This window comes from Sciurus carolinensis, chromosome 4, assembly GCF_902686445.1.
Source record: "Sciurus carolinensis chromosome 4, mSciCar1.2, whole genome shotgun sequence".
Lineage (NCBI taxonomy): Eukaryota > Metazoa > Chordata > Mammalia > Rodentia > Sciuridae > Sciurus > Sciurus carolinensis.
The window spans coordinates 90,027,127-90,043,720 of NC_062216.1; the positions used below are offsets into that span (position 1 = coordinate 90,027,127).

Below are 16,594 nucleotides of genomic sequence, written 5' to 3' on the forward strand. Positions count from 1 at the left end.
AGAGCCTTTACTCCTCAGGAAACCCACCATCTTGTCAGAAGATGTATAGATTGTATCCAGACTTTAAAACCTTTGATCTAAACAGTCACAGTGTCAATGAGTTACTCTCCTCTCATTTATTGAATCAAAATTAGAGATAATGCCTTGTTTGAATTAATATACGGAAGAATAGTAAATGAATGTGTAGCTAATTTTTTTTTCCCACAAATGCTACTAGGGTAGTCTTTCCATAGAGTAATATGGAACAAGATATATAAATATAATATATATGTGTATATATATATATATATATATATATATATACATACACATACATATACATATGTAGGCTATTAAATAGGAAAAATGAAGATGTTTACTTACTGGTATATTGTTATCAAAATTTTAAGATTTTAAAATAAGGGATCACAAATCATGTGCTTATATATTAGAAACACATGTATTCTTGTTATAAAAAAAGATTTTTTAGTTGTAAATGGACACAGTATCTTTATTTTATTAATTTATTTATTTGTATATGGTGCTGAGGATTAAACCCAGTGCCTCCTATTTGCCAGGTAAGTGCTCCACCACCAAACCACAACCTCAGCTCCGCATGTGTTCATTTTTACTGTGGTGCTGGGCAACACATATTCTACAACATAATGCACTACACATGTAAGAGGTGTATACGTGCATATGTAAATGACAAAGAGAAAAGAGGAATTCCTGAGATGTCACCAACTGACAAAGGCATCATCTCTGAATGGTTAAAAACTAAAGTGGGGGTAGGTCCCAAGGAGAATGGTAGAATAATGTTACAAATAATCTAGTAAATCAGAGAAGAATGAATGAGATAAAGCACCTCTCATTTGGAAGAATTCTCTGTGTAAAACCTTTAAGGGAATGGCATGCCACAAATTATTTATCCTGGAAAGTGAGTTATGGTAAAAAATAAAATACTCAGTCTACACCTTGAACAGAGTTAACATTGATTTGTATAGCTAGCAACATTTTTACTGCTTATTCCTCAAATACTCTTAAAAAATCATTAGTTGGTAACCTCCATAGAATCATGCCTGAGATCTAATGAGAGGAAAACATGGCACATTAAGTATTTGAGAATAATCACATATTGGGGAAGAGGGTGTATTTGCTCCTATTTCTGCTTTCCAGGGGTAAACCTTGAAAAACTTGACTCTCATACACATAATATGTATTACAGATGCTAATCTATAGATATGGCCTAGATCTCTTTGACATATGCACATATTCAGTATTACTGACATACAATATTAATATAGGCCATATAATTTGACTCCTCACATGAAAGATATCTAAGGAAAAAAAAGCAGGTAAGGTGGAGAGTACTCAAAAGATGTTCACCATAATATGACTAATATTCTTTGCTTTCCTAAGGAGTCTCTGCTTTAAAGAATGAAATTTTTAAAAGGCAAAAAGTAAAACCCATTTAAAACAAGATAGTGATTTTGGTGAAATACAATGAATTATCAGCAATTTAAAAATTAGGATATAGATCAGTATTTCATTTCAAAAGGATGGGTAGATCCAGTAAAATGGAAGACCACCCAATTTTCTGACCTGGGGGTCAGAGAGCAAGATTTTACAAACTTGGAAACGGTCTATTTTAAAGACATGAAAGTCTGTGTTGCACATGTTAGAAACTCAAAGGTGTTTACACCTCTGGAGGTTTTCTCTGAGGGCTATGAAAACCCTCAGGAACCTGCTATCACAGTCCTCACAGAGAGATTCAGAGTGTTCCCACCCAGCAGGGTCTCTGTTACAGGACATGAGATCTCCCACCCAAACTGAACACCAGAATGAATATGAAGGTTTCAAAATGACTTCAGTGCCCTTAACTAAATTGGAATAGTTCTTGTAATTCTAGGAGGAAGAGTCACATAAAACATGGCTAATAATTTGTATAAATTAGGGAAATATATTTTGAATCATTCTTACAAAGTATTCCAATAAAAGGACCTGATTTCTGCAGTTAATTACAAATATCCCAAATAAATAATTCCAAGTGTAGTAGTTGCTCATAAACTAAATTGCACAAAGTTTTATTTTATTTTATTTCTGTAGTGCTGGGGATTGAACCCAGAGCCTCACACTTTACAGGCAAATGCTCTACTGCTAAGCCAAATCCCCAACCAGACAAGACAAATATTTTAGTGCAAGAGATTTGGCAAACTAAAAACATAAGTCATTGCACTCAATTTGCAATCATCAAAATTGATCTTTTTACTTGATAGGAGTTGACACTGAAAAATGTACTACCTATTTAAAATATATTAATTATGAGATTAAAAATAAAGAAAGGAAGTATTCCATTTCTAAAGAAAGAAAGGAAAACATCATTGTTCCATGGTAGCTACCAAAGAACAAAAGAGAAATTACTTTGTATAATGACAGGATTAAATTCTTTACAAGTGTGTTTTCAAGAGGTATAAATTACATTAAATACATACATAATCTAGCAGGTTTTCCCATTTTACAGTAGGTGTCAATTTATTATTTCATCCCATAATTCTAGATGTAAAACTTGAGTTATTTATTTCTCTTTTTTTCTCAGCAAATTGTTCGGCTTATAGCGTGGCACTTGCTGAAATTATAAAGCAGCAAAGCCAAATTCCAAAAATGTGAAGAGCTCTATGCCAAATAAAGCTGTATAAAAACTAAAAACCAGCACCTTAAGAAAAAATACTTGATCCGAGTTTCATTGAAACTCTTGTTTTCATACATATTTCAGTCTTTCTGTTGTGTTGTGACAAAAAAGTGCCTACAAAATAATGATCAGTGAGGTTTCACAGCATGGAGGGGAAAAAATAAGAAGGAAAAAAAGTTTATTCTACACTATTTGAATTACATTTAGGCAGTTCTCTATGGGGCTACTACCAAATCCTTTAAGCCCACCAGCCTCTTACCTACATTAAATTAATGAGGCATCTCAAGCGTTCATTCTTCACCAGCAGCTCAAGACTCTCCAGTTGGACACCTACAATTTACTAAATTACAAACAGTGACCTAGGGGAGACATCTGTTTGTTATGTACAATATTGCATTATAAAATAAACAAGAAAAATATTTGGAAGATTAAAATGATAAGATATCTGCTGTATTGTATTTTCTGGGGTTAATAGGGGCCGGTGGACAACTCTGTGATCTTCTCCTTACAGATATAAATTCCTATTTTCCCACCAGGAAGGAAAGACCTCTGAAGATCAACATGACGAAATACAATCCTGATGAACAAGTCACAGCAAAGAGGTCTCTGTGATGCCATGATACTCACCACTGCCATACAATACATTTATTAAGCCAAAATACATTAAGCTTGATTATAATCAATTTTTTATAATACCACCTTCTTACTAATGCTCATAACACTTGGCTCCCAGGGATGTATTTGTAATGAGATGGCTGGGTGTATTTTCCATTAAAAGCCTCTGTTGGAGTTTCTATAGTACTTTTTCTCATATATTTCAAGTTAAATGCTGCCTCTATTTTTATGTTTGCCTCACAATAGCCAGTCCTTTTTCAATGATTAATTTTCTGTTCAAAATCAATTTGCTGCTTCTTCCTTTGTCCTCTCACAGTTTCAGAAATATCTCTTTCCTTTTCCCTGTCTACTGTAGAAAGTCTCCTCCTCTCTTCCCCCAGACCACCACCTTCTAGCCCCCAAATTATTTTTACTGACATAGTAGCTCCCCCTAACCCCAGCAGGAGACTACTCAATTAACAAAAATAAACCCCTGATTATCAAGGCTATAAGTGTGCCAAAAAGTACTGTAGCCATTTATATTATATGACCTCAGCCGTCTCTGATTGAATTGCAACCCTGCATTAAATCAAACACTATGTGTTGTGTGTGTGACTTTATAAATGCTGGGTGTGTAAGGTAGAATCAGGAGGGTTGGGGATGGCAAAGAGATTATTAAAACCCTCAGAAATAATTCTCATTTCAGAATGCATTTTTTTTTCATTATTAACATGCTCTTTACTTTGTTTTCAAACTTAGACATTTTGTGAAATTCTCTGAAATGGTATTCCTAGGCATGTTTAAACAACAGAAATAATGGAAGCATAATTGACTGCAGCTGGGAACTGTCATCCTATCAGTAAGCAGCACCTACCCGGTAAATACTACAAGCTTGTTCAAGATTCCTTTATGAATTGGGCACTGTAAGGGGACTGGGCATTTTTTATCCCACAAATTCAAATCAAAATCTTCACTGATTTATTTCTCCAATTTTACTAGACTAGAAACAGTAAGTGGTTAGTCTGTTGGCCTCTATCCAGTGTGTTTAGGCAGAGAAGGTGGGGTGCTTTGTTTCATAAAGTTAAATACATAACAGGTTTATAAACATGCTATAACTTTCAGTCTTCATGGAGATATTCTGTAAAAACAGTCTTCACAGTACATGAACTTTCACAGGAGAAAGAGAAAAAAAGTACAAATACCTCACTCAGAAATCCATTTTTGTGAATCAGATTACTATAAATTTCTCCTTACATATCATATTCTAATCAGGGACTACCAAGGTTCAATTCTTATCTAGAAGCAGCTTTTATATCAATCTTTAAGTTTTCTTAACTCAGACTTTCCTCTCAAAAAGGGAGGGGGGTTAGAAAGGAAAACTAATAACTCCACATTAACTTACTAAGAGAAAGGCTACAGTAAGTCCCTTTTCCTATTTTCTTATATTTGTGTAGCTGTTAGACATTTTGCAAAGGAGGGGAGTACCAGCCAGCCTTTCACAACAAAAGGCCCACTGTCACCGAGCCAGTCCCAGACATGGTGGAAACCAGCCCACAGGAAAAGGCCTGGCTCCAATGTTAGGCCCCGGCCGAGTACAGTCACTATATTCACTCAAATTGGCAACAGGTCTCAGTGTTCCTGGCTTTGAGCTGTGAACAAGGGTCGGGATTGAATAACCAATTATACAACCGCTGACTGAGTTTATCCAAGGTTTGCAAACTGCTATAATAGCCCAGTATTCAACCAACTGTTTCATCCTTTTCCAGATAAAGTGTCATATCTCCCCTTGTGCTCCATTTACATGTCACTTTATTACATACATCCATTAAAAAAGTTAATACAGTGTCACACTCAATGCCTAAACGTTGCCTTACAGGGGCTCTGCTTCTCCCCAGGGAATTTCATATAGACACCTTTCTCTGTCTTTCACTTTCTGTCTGCAAGTTAAACCAAGTTTCTGTCAAGACTACAAAACAGCGCACGAAAGAACAGTAGCCAAATGTCAACTGTTTTTCAAAATACTCCTTATACTAATAGGTTGTTTAAACCCACCTTAGTATATAAAAAATGTGAAAATTCTGAAGTTTGACAGTTCATAGTAGCACCCAGATTTCAGGAGCTGGTATAAATGCATTCAAACCTGTGCCTTCTTCTCTGCCAAAGTGAATGTCTCTCTCAAAGCTCAAAAGGACCTACAATTTCTCCCAGCATATTTGCATGCCTACTTTTATACAAAGTGGATAGGATGGAAATTTAAAAAGCAAAATGGAATTTCAAGTACTTTTCCTAAATGTCCACAAACCTGAAGTTCCTGAATGAGTACCTTCCAACTCAATAAACAAAAGAATGGAAATGGTAGAAATATCAAGTGGCTGTGAAGGAGCTGGCAGTTTTTGATATCTTGACCTTTGGCCCTTCATTTTCATTCCATGACTGGTGTTAACATGTGTTTTACACATAATTTTACCTTTTCCACCAGGGTTATTTATCTTAACAATCAATAACAGAGATTCCTGAACTGGATACTAAAAATTGGAAGATGTTGATGAAAGAAATTCAAGAGAACACAAATGAATAGAAAGGTATTCCAGGCTTATGAATGGGAAAAATTAATATTGTTAAAATGTTCACACCACCTAAGGTAATATGTACATTCATTACAATCTTTACCCAAACCCCTCTGATATTCTTTGTAGAAATACCAAAAAAAAAATCTTAAAATTTGAATGGAACCACACACAGGTATACACGCACACCAAAAAACCAACCTCCCCCCAAAAAAGAAATCCCCAAATAACCAAAGTGATTCTGAGAAAAAAAATAAAGTTGGCTGCATCAAACTTCCCAATTTAAAGTTATATTGCAAAACTACAGTAATCAAAATGGTATGGTACTGGCATAAAAATATACACATACACTAATATAACAAAATAAAAAACCCAAACAAATCCAAACTAATATTTGACAACCAAGGCAATACTAGGGAAAGGTTAGTCTCTTCAATAATGATGCTGCAAACACTGTATTGCCACATGCAAAAGAATGACATTGGACCCTTCTCTTACAACAAACACAAAAATCAACTCAAAATGACTAAAAAAACCTAAACCCATAAAACTACTGAAAGAAAACAGCAGAAATTCCTTGCCATTGGACTTTAAAATATTTTTTTTCAGATATCACACTGAAAGCTCAGACTACAAAAGAATAAAACCAAATGGAACTATGTCAAAATGAATGTTTCTTTTTGTGTGTGTGTATTTGGGTTTTTATTTTTATATTTTGCATAGACAGGGAAGCAGTTGGGGGTTGGGGTTGTAGCTCAATGGTAAAGTGCTTGCTTAGCACATGTGGGTTCAATTCTCAGCACCACATAAAAGTAAATAAATAAATAAAGTAAAGATATTGTGTCCATCACAACTAAAAACATTTTTTTTTAATAATTAAAAAAAAAAAAAGAGCCAGGTGCAATCGCTCACACTTGTAATCCTAGCAACCAGGGAGGCTAAATCAGGAGAACAGTGAGTTCAAATCCAGCCTCAGCATCTTAGTGAGGCCCTCAGCAACTCAATGAGTCCCTGTCTCTAATATAGAGATGGGGATGTGACTTGGTGGTTAGGTGCCCCTGGGTTTGATCCCTGGTACCAGAAAAAAAAAAGGGAAGCAGTTGGAAAAATGAACTGAAAACCTATTTGTAACCCATATATCAGATAAGGGGTTAATTTCCAAGATATATCAAGAACTCACTCAACTCAATAGCAAGAAAGTATATAAAAACACATTAAGAATTGGGCAACAGGTACAGGAAAAGGTACTAAACATCACTTATCATTAGGGATGTCCAAATCAAAACCATTATGAGATACTTAGCCATTATCAAAACAGAGATAAAAAGTGTTGGAAAGGGTGTGGAGAAAAAGATCCCTTGTACCTTGTTGCTGGAAATAAAGAAAGGTGCAGCCATTATAGAAACTAATATGGAGGAGATTCCTAGAGAAATTAAAAATGGAACTATCACACGATCCAGCAATTCCTCCTGTACACCCAAAGGAAATGAATGTACCACTTCATAAAGACATCTGCATCCCATAATCTTTGCAATGTTATTCACACTAGTGAAGATATTGGGTAACCTATTTGTCCATCAGTAGATTGATGGTTGAAGAAAAGGTTTTACACTCACATTTATTCAACCTTTGAAAGGGAGGAATCCTGCCATTTGCTACAACATGGATGGACCTAGAGGACATTATGTAAAGCGAAATAAGCCAGACACAAAAAGAAAAAAACTGTATATTCTGTCTTATATGTCAAAATTAAAAATGTCAATCAGATAGTATAGCAACTATTAGAGATTGGGAAGGGTAGGCAGGGGGTGGGGCTGTAAAAGGAGAGGCTGTATTTGATCCATGCATGCTATATGTATGGAAAGATCACACTAAATCCTATTATTATGACCAATTGACATGTATTAATAAGTCTTTTAAAATAAGTACTTTACCACCAAATAGTCAAATCTCAAAAAGCTCAGACAGTGGTAGAAGTTATAATAACCACCGACTTTTTAAAGTAAATCAGTATTAGCAAAAATTTTACATGTTTGCATGGTCTTACTACTAATAATATTAGGCTTTTATTTATCAAGCATACATTATGCTTAAGTATTTACAATGCCAAAGTAGCAGTAACACTATTCTAATAAATGGGTCTAATATTATCTCTGCAGCTCATAAGTTTACTATAAATACCTAAAATTTTGAATTCTACCATGGGTTTCTTTGTCATCATGAATTCTAGCTAGAAGTTTGTAGTCTAGTTTTTGTTTTGTGTTAGAGTTTGGATGCGAGGTGTCCTCCAAAAGCTTGCATGTGAGACTTGCAAGAAGATTCAAGGAAGAAATTATTGGGTTACAAGAGCCTTAACCCAATCAATGATGGAACCTGATGGGATTAACTGAGTGTTAACTGAAGGTAGGCGGGGTGTGGCTGGAGGAGGTGTGGCATTGGAAGATGTTGCTCTGGGGTACATATTTGTATCTGGCAAGTGGAGATCTCTCCCTCTCTGCTTCCTGATCATGTGAGCTGCTTCCCTCGGCCACACACTTCCTCCTGATGTTCAGCCTCACCTTGAGCCCTGAGGAATGGAGTCTACTCTGTGGATTGGGACCTCTGGAATCGTGAGCTCCTAAATAAGCTTTTCCTCCTGTACAATTGTTCTGGTCAGATCTTTTAGTAGCAGCAGCAAAAGAGATGACTAAAAAAAGCTTGACCTCCATTTGTAACTAGGAATAATTTGTTCACCAAATCCAATGGTGGCATGAACAGCAAAATAAAGTCTATTCAGAAGAACAGATTTATAAGTTGTAAATAAAAAGACTATGTACAGCCCTCTCATTGTCACTGGCACATTTACTCTTAGAACTTGTTGCTGATCTTTTGAAAAGAAAAGAAATACAAGTTGAGTTTTCATACACTGAGAGGTTTTAGAGGTAGAAAGATGCCAGTCATAAAAACCAATATCAAACCGAAAATGCAATGTGAAACATCAAACTTCTAATAGACTACAATAAGGATGACATTCGCAGGTGCCTGACTGTATCAGGTTCATTACTTTATCGGAGGTAGCATAGTCCAAGGGGAGAAGACATTAGTCACTCAGAACCCTTGAATCTTGGTAGTGTTCTTTATTAACAAGGGGATTAAGGAAAGGTATTGAAGCAGGGTCTCCATTTGCTCATTTAAAAAAGTAAAATTATGAAGTCAGCTTGCCTTACAAAAAGAGAAAGAAAAAGAGAAAGTCAGACAGGAACAACTGAAGAGGAAAACATGTCTGACACAGTAGGTCCTTCCAAGAGGAGGCTCTGGCCATCTTTGTCAACGCATCAGCACCTCCACACCACCTCTTACCGTGACTCTAACTGCAAGCAGAGCAACTCTGTGATTATGCATGTTCTAGAATCAGAGACTTGAAGAGTTGTTTGTGGATTTAATTAAACATGTTTTCTAAATCAAACTGAGTTTTGATTTAGGTCCTATAACTAGACAATGGTAGAGAAATTGACAATAAAGGGGAAAAATAGTAAAAAAGAAAATGTTTTTACATATTTTGGCTATAGTTATAAAAGAAATTAGCCAGAATATTTATCTAATGAATTTTAATTATGTTTTGGAATAATATGAAAGACTGATGCTAAAAAATAATATTTGTATTTTTTCTTGCTCTCCCCCCCAATTATAACTTTAAAATACTCCCATGGGTCCTTTTTTGGTTCTAAAATTTGAAAGTTATTTTAAACAGATAGATAAAATTTAAATAATTGGTTCAATTAAAAAGGTCATAATAAATTGTTAAGGTTTGACTCTGATTATGATTATATCCTAAAAGCATCAGCATAGCAGAGAGAGGAAGTAAAGGCAAATGAGAAGTTCTTCACTGTCTATCGCCCTCAGCAAGAGAAAAATTCTGCACTGAAAAGTTCTCTATTTCAAGCCTACAGAGTGGGAGAATATCTTTGCCACTCATACTTCAGATAGAGCACTAATTTCCAGAATCTATAAAGAACTCAAAAACTCTACACCAAGAATACAAATAATCCAATCAACAAATGGGCTAAGGAAATGAACAGACACTTCACAGAAGATGTACAAGCAATCAACAGATATATGAAAAAATGTTCAACATCTCCAGTAATAAGAGAAATGCAAATCAAAACTACCCTAAGATTCCATCTCACCCCAATTAGAATGGCGATTATCAAGAACACAAGCAACAACAGGTGTTGGCGAGGATGTGGGGGAAAAAGGTACAATGTATTAGTGCAGCCACTCTGGAAAGCAGTATGGAGATTCCTCAGAAAGCTTGGAATGGAACCACCATTTGACCCAGCTATCCTACTCCTTGGCCTATACCCAAAGGACTTAAAATCAGCATACTACAGAGATACAGCCACGTCAATGTTCATTGCTGCTCAATTCACCATAGCCAGATTGTGGAACCAACCTAGATGTCCTTCAACTGATGAATGGATAAAGAAACTGTAGCATATATATACAATGGAATATTACTCTGCCATAAAGAATAATGAAATTATGGCATTTGCAGGCAAATGGATGAAATTGGAGAATATCATGCTAAGTGAGATAAGCCAATCTCAAAAAACTAAAGGACAAATGATCTCGCTGATAAGCAGATGAGGACATATAATGGGGGGTGGGAGGGTTTAGCTTTAGGTTTAGGGTTAGGGTTAAGGAGGGTGGCAAGAATGGAGGAAGGAAGTACTGTATAGAGGGAAAAGAGGGGTGGGAGTGGTGGGGGGGAAGGAAAAAAATAACAGAATGAATCAAACAACATTACCCTATGTAAATTTCTGATTACACAAATGGTATCCCTTGACTCCATGTACAAACAGAGAAACAACTTGTATCCCATTTGTTTACAATAAAAAAAAAAGTTCTCTATTTCAGATTCTTCTTCTTTGGGTTATTTTCTCTGGAGAAAAATGCTTTCATAATATTATTCTGGCTAACTGGAAAAATGTAAAGAAAGCCTATCATACAGTTCACACAGAAACACATTTAACTAGCAAAAAGATTTTTCTGTGATACATCCTTCATCTGAATCCACAATTTTATTGGACAGATTTTCCCACTGATGCTGTTTTAAAATAGGCAAAATTCAACTACTTATATCCTTTTGTGCATGTAAAATAAAATTTGCCTTATAACTGATTCTGTATCTAAACTAGCCATTATAAACCTATGTAGCCCAACAAATTATGGAAATTAAAGACCAAAGAGACAAATGTGACCCAAGTCAATTAAACAAATGCTCTAAATAGCATGAATACTGCACATTTTGGAGCCATATTGGGAATTGTTCCCTTTTCCCTATGTTATAGGATATAGCAATCATTAATATTTATTTATTTATTTATGTATTTATTTTTTGCAGTGCTGGGGATCGAACTCAGGGCCTTGTGCTAATATTTATCTATTTACTATCTATCATATCATCCATAGTGCTGTGGTTCATGTAATTATCTCATTTGAAATTCAAAACCAGATTTATAAAGCAGGTACTATTATCATCATCTGTTTTAGAGAAGAAACTGAAGCTTAGAGAGATTAAATCATTAAATCATTTCCTAGTGAGGAAATAAACCAGGATTCAAACTTTTGTCTGCTGAGTTTCATAAACTGCTCTCTTAACCAGTAACTGTATCAACAGACCAAGTCCATTAACAATAAGTATAGGTAATATATAACAAGAAGAATGAAGTGCATATAATGCAATACCATTCTGAGCTGCAGGTAATGGTCTCAGTTTTCCAGTCATCCTGATGATGTGGGCTGAGAATAAACTCCAAAACTCTTACCAAGGCCTACAGCGTTCTACAAGCCTTGACCTCCATTTCTTCTCCTGGATCATCTTGTGGTATTCCTCTGCCATGCAATAGCCACTGTGCCCATCTTTCTACTCCACCACTTTGCCAAATTCATCATTACTTCTATGTACTTCCCCTTCCTGTCTATGTTTTGGGCAATCTTCTCTAAAACCCTCAAGACTTCTGTTATTACTTCTGTAATTCACATCTTAACTCAAGTTCAACCCTTTCAGAAAGGCCTTTTTCACATATCATCCACAGCAAAACAACCTTTCCCTCTCTTCTATTCAATTTCTATCCAGTTTCCTTTATTTTACATGAATGATCACTAATGGAAATCATCATATTTATTAATTTATTTATTTTATCTTCCTTTTCGCTAGAATATCAGCTTTTGGAGAAGTAGCACCTAACCTACCTTTTTTACCATGTATTTCCACTCCACAAAATTGACCCTGGCATATATCAGATACAACATATATTTGTTGACTGCATGAATATGTGAATATTCTACCAAATTCTTAGAGATCATATTTGCTTTAAGGAAACTCAAGGATATGCATTATTTGGAGATCATTTTTGATGGGTAGAAAGACCATTCATTGAATTTCCCATAATTAGAGTATAATATGATAAATTTGTTTATCCAAGTTTCTTAATTATATCCCATGGATGCTACACATCAAAGGAGTTATGCTGTGAATATAGGCAGGGCTATTCTTCTCATGTATAATTAAATTTATTAAGACAGTAATGAGAACAAAGTTACTAGAAACCAATAGCTATAAAATTTCCTTATCCTCTTAAATAATTCTGGGCTCAATTTTTTTTTCTGATTTTGAATGAATTTAGTCTCTTTCTGAGTACACTGATTATGTCAGGGAAACATAATCAATGATCACAATATTAGCCTCTGCCCCAAATTTCTATAAAAACAGATATATAAAAAACACAAAAATAACTTCTAATTATACCTACATTAAATTTATATTTGCCTGAGCATTTTTTGAAGTATACATAGGACTGTGATAATTTTTGGGTAAATGAAGCAAAAAGATTCCTTTACTAGCGAGTCAGCCACATTACATAAGAATTTTACTCATGGAAATTCAACTTTGAAAATAAATTAAAAGAAAAAGTTAAAAACTAGAAAGTTAAGTGAGGTAAAGAATTCTGCTGTCATTGCCCTCAATAAAGCTCAGGCTGAATGAGTTGACACATGACACCAGATTTGTGACTCCTATTCTCTCAGCTGGTCTCAGTTCCTGTAAGCCTCTCTTAGTTTAAGAATCTTCACATGCCAAGAGTGGGTTTCATGTTTAAGGCACATACTTTTTAAAACAGAATGGAACATAAGCCAACAACTTCATTTAAGGCTCAACCAAAGAATCAGCAGCATGTTGCAATGCTTTGATGGACTGACTAAATGATAAAGGCACGATGGTCTCTCAGTGACAAGTTCCTGAGCATTTCCAAGCACAATTCTGCTCTTCCCATTGACTAAAATCTAAGTTCAGTTTATATGTCAACTTACTATATTTATTTCAAATAGAAATTGATTAAATAGTGAATATATTTAACATGCCCATTTAATATGCAATAGGAAAGAATAAAATATTTTCTGCCAGTTTCATTTCCCTCAAAAAACAAACAGAAAAACAGATTTTGGATATTAATATAGGAAACTGCACATAGGAAAAGTAGTTTAAACTAGCAGAGAATTGATATAAACAGATGGGTAAAGTCCCTTCCTTTAGCAGTGCTGGGGCTCAGAAGATTATACCCCAAAGTGAGGGCAAAATTTCTGACCATTTCTTGCCCTTTTGCCTTTTGTTTCTCATTCTCCCCAAGATCAGCCTTCAAAATTACAAGTTCAAAATTAGAATTCTTCTTCCCCAATATGGACCACAGAACCTAGAACCACACCCAAATCAGCAAAAAATAAATAAATAAAATAAAATAAAATAAATTACAAACAACAAATATTACTCTAACTGTTCTTGGTCTTTCTGTGAAGAGTTGGCAATAAGGAAATTCTCTGATCAACTTTGGAGGTCCTAAGAACCCATTCCAGAAAGGGCTCTGCACCATATTTGGAAAGAAGGCATACAGCGAACAGGCCCAAACTAATTTAAGCAGACAGACCTTGCTGGGTTTCCCCCATCCCCTCAGTATATTACTACAAAATCATACATTTGGGCTGGGGATAGAGCTCAGTTGGTAGAGTGCTTGCCTTGCATGCACAGGCCCTGGGTTCAATCCCCAGCACCGAAAAAAAAAAATCATACATTTTTTTTTTTTTTTTGTCCAATCATATTTCTGTACATCTATCCTTGGTACACTGAACCTAAGCATGGAACAGGTAGTTCATTCTGGGTCTTTGACTCTTGAATTGGAAGGCTGTTATGTGATGTTAAACTAACTTCAAATAAATGTGCTATAGTGTTAACCATTAACTTTAATGATGAGCAAAAAAAGGGATTATCCTCTCTTCATTCCTATAGCAGAAAGGGTTGAGAGAACCAAACTGGATGAGATAGTTCTGTGCAGTTAGTGTGTGTTGGGAGCCCTTTTACCCAAGACTGTAGTTTTGGAGAGAGAGAGAGAGAACAAGAAGAAAGCTATCCCTGCCTTTCCCATAAAATCATGGTGAGGCTCAATGTGAAACAAGTATAAATAAAGGCTGTTTGCAAGCAAGAAGTGCCTGAAGCCTGGGGCTGGAATACTGATGGCAGAAAAGGAAAAGATAGAAAAACGGGATGAAGGTATGCCAAATCAAAACAGAGGAGACTACAATCTCAGTGAATTTGAACCACATAAAATAATTTTACTGGCTAGGCAAATAACTGTCGTAGAGAAATTATTCTGAGCTCATGGCCAATGTGAATGACTTTACTGCATCCCAGCAAAAGACACTTATAAGATAAAATTTTTCCAGAATGGATTCTAATGCTTAACTATTAACTAATGCTTAACAATTCTAAGTACACAATGCTAATTCTCATAAATAGTCATTTAACAATACTCTCACCTCATAGAAGCCTTAGCAAATGCTATTTTGAGAAATGCTAAAATTTTTTCCCCAGAACACTTTAGCCACAAAAGCAAGTTCAAGAACAAAGTGGGTTGCACTCATTATTACAAAATCATCTGAATCCAGTAAAATCACTTCACTTTAATTTCTCCGAATGGATTAACTCAGACCCTTCTCAAACTTTTGACTGCTATGTAATATGTGCCAAAAAGTAGATTCAAATTACAAAATAAATGAGCCAGTGGCAAACAAATTTTAATAAATATTAATATATAAACTTTAAAATGACTCATCTTGGGCTGGGGACATAGCTCAGTTGGTAGAGTTCTTGCCTTGCACACACAATCCCCAGCACTGCAAAAAAAAAAAAAAAAAAAAAAAAAGACTCATCTTGCTTAGTTTCATAGTTTTAATTCAAGTCATGGACTCATGGTAAGATACCTGTGATTTTAATATGTACATCTATAACAAAGTCATATTTTCCTTTAAAACTGTTTCTGATCCATATGATCAATTAATTTTTTAATGGCCTGACCCAAAGTATGTCACAAGGAAAAATACTGGACTGAATTTAATTGCACCAGAATATGTTATTTCAGTTTTACAGCAAATTCTTTTGATTTTAAACATAATGTTCTGGGAAATTCCCCCAAAGTTTTACATGCTTCTTGAACCTATGATTTTACATATGATATATGTATGTGCACACACAAATCTATTTGCATACATATGCTGATTAATATGCTAATAGCACAATTAATGTTTAATTTAGAAAAAAATTGTGCATGTGTGTATATACACTTGAGAGGGTGTGTGCACATGTATGTGTATTCAAGGATAAGGTTCTATATACAACATTGATAAGTACCACAATTGTCTAAGTAATTTTCCCTGAATGAATATTTGTCTGTGGTCTGTTGACCAAAAATTTATAGTTTTTATTTCTAATAAAGATTGATACTGTCATATTGGGACTCCCCACAAAACATGGATACTGAATATGTATTAAATAGAGATAAGTATCTAATATACATTACATTATTTCATCAAATGTTAGTTAATCTGTTACTGTCCTGTATCTGCAGAAAAAGCAGTATTTCTTAATTTTGAAAATTCTCCTATTAAAAGACTACATATTATATATTATTGAAGAGAAAAAGAAAAAAAAACCATTAAGTGAAAAAGTAGATAATATGCTTAATATATTATTATGAATCTAGTAGGTGTTTTAAAAGAGATTGGCTCCTGCTTTCAAGGCTCTTGTAACACAGCATACATATGCAAACACATGTGTGTGTGTGTGTGTGTGTGTGTGTTGTGCATTTAAACTGATATGCATGAAGCAAAGTGTTATAATAAGTGTTAACCAGGTGATACCGATGCTGAGTGTGATTTATAAAAAAATTAGAGGAAAGAACATCAGCACTAAAATTAGTCCAAACCTCATGAATGAGGCACATTTTAACTCAGCAAAGGAGACAAGAACAAAAACATATAAATGGGGGTAGAATGAGCATACCAAAACAAAGCAAAATTTTACTTGGCAATGCTAATAGACATTCAATGAACACTGAGTAATTAATCTGATCAACAGATTTTGAATGACTTGGGAAGAGACACAGTTTGCATTTGGTGAAATGTATAATATAGAGCCACAAAAATGCTTGAAATAGGACTATAAAATAGTAAGAGTGGTATTTTAAAGTCTGAGTTAAGCATTACAGAAGAGGGTGTCTTGGTGGGAAGCAGCAGAAGTAGCAAAGAGAAAAGGGAGAGACTCCTCTCTAGACCTAAGGAGATGAGAGGCCTACAGACCTCCAGCTGGCTGTGCGAAGTGAAGGAAATTTCTGGAAGGACTGGTCAAAAAAGAACTGCATCATTACTGCTCATGAAACAGGAGAGCTCATTTCTGAAG

At 35.0% G+C, this 16,594-nt stretch overlaps 1 protein-coding gene across 12 annotated transcripts in view; it reads right to left on the reverse strand.

The window, feature by feature from the left end:
* The window catches only part of Sox5 (SRY-box transcription factor 5), a 943,363-nt gene that overhangs the window by 210,739 nt on the left and 716,030 nt on the right, over positions 1–16,594 (reverse strand). The window lies entirely within an intron of this gene.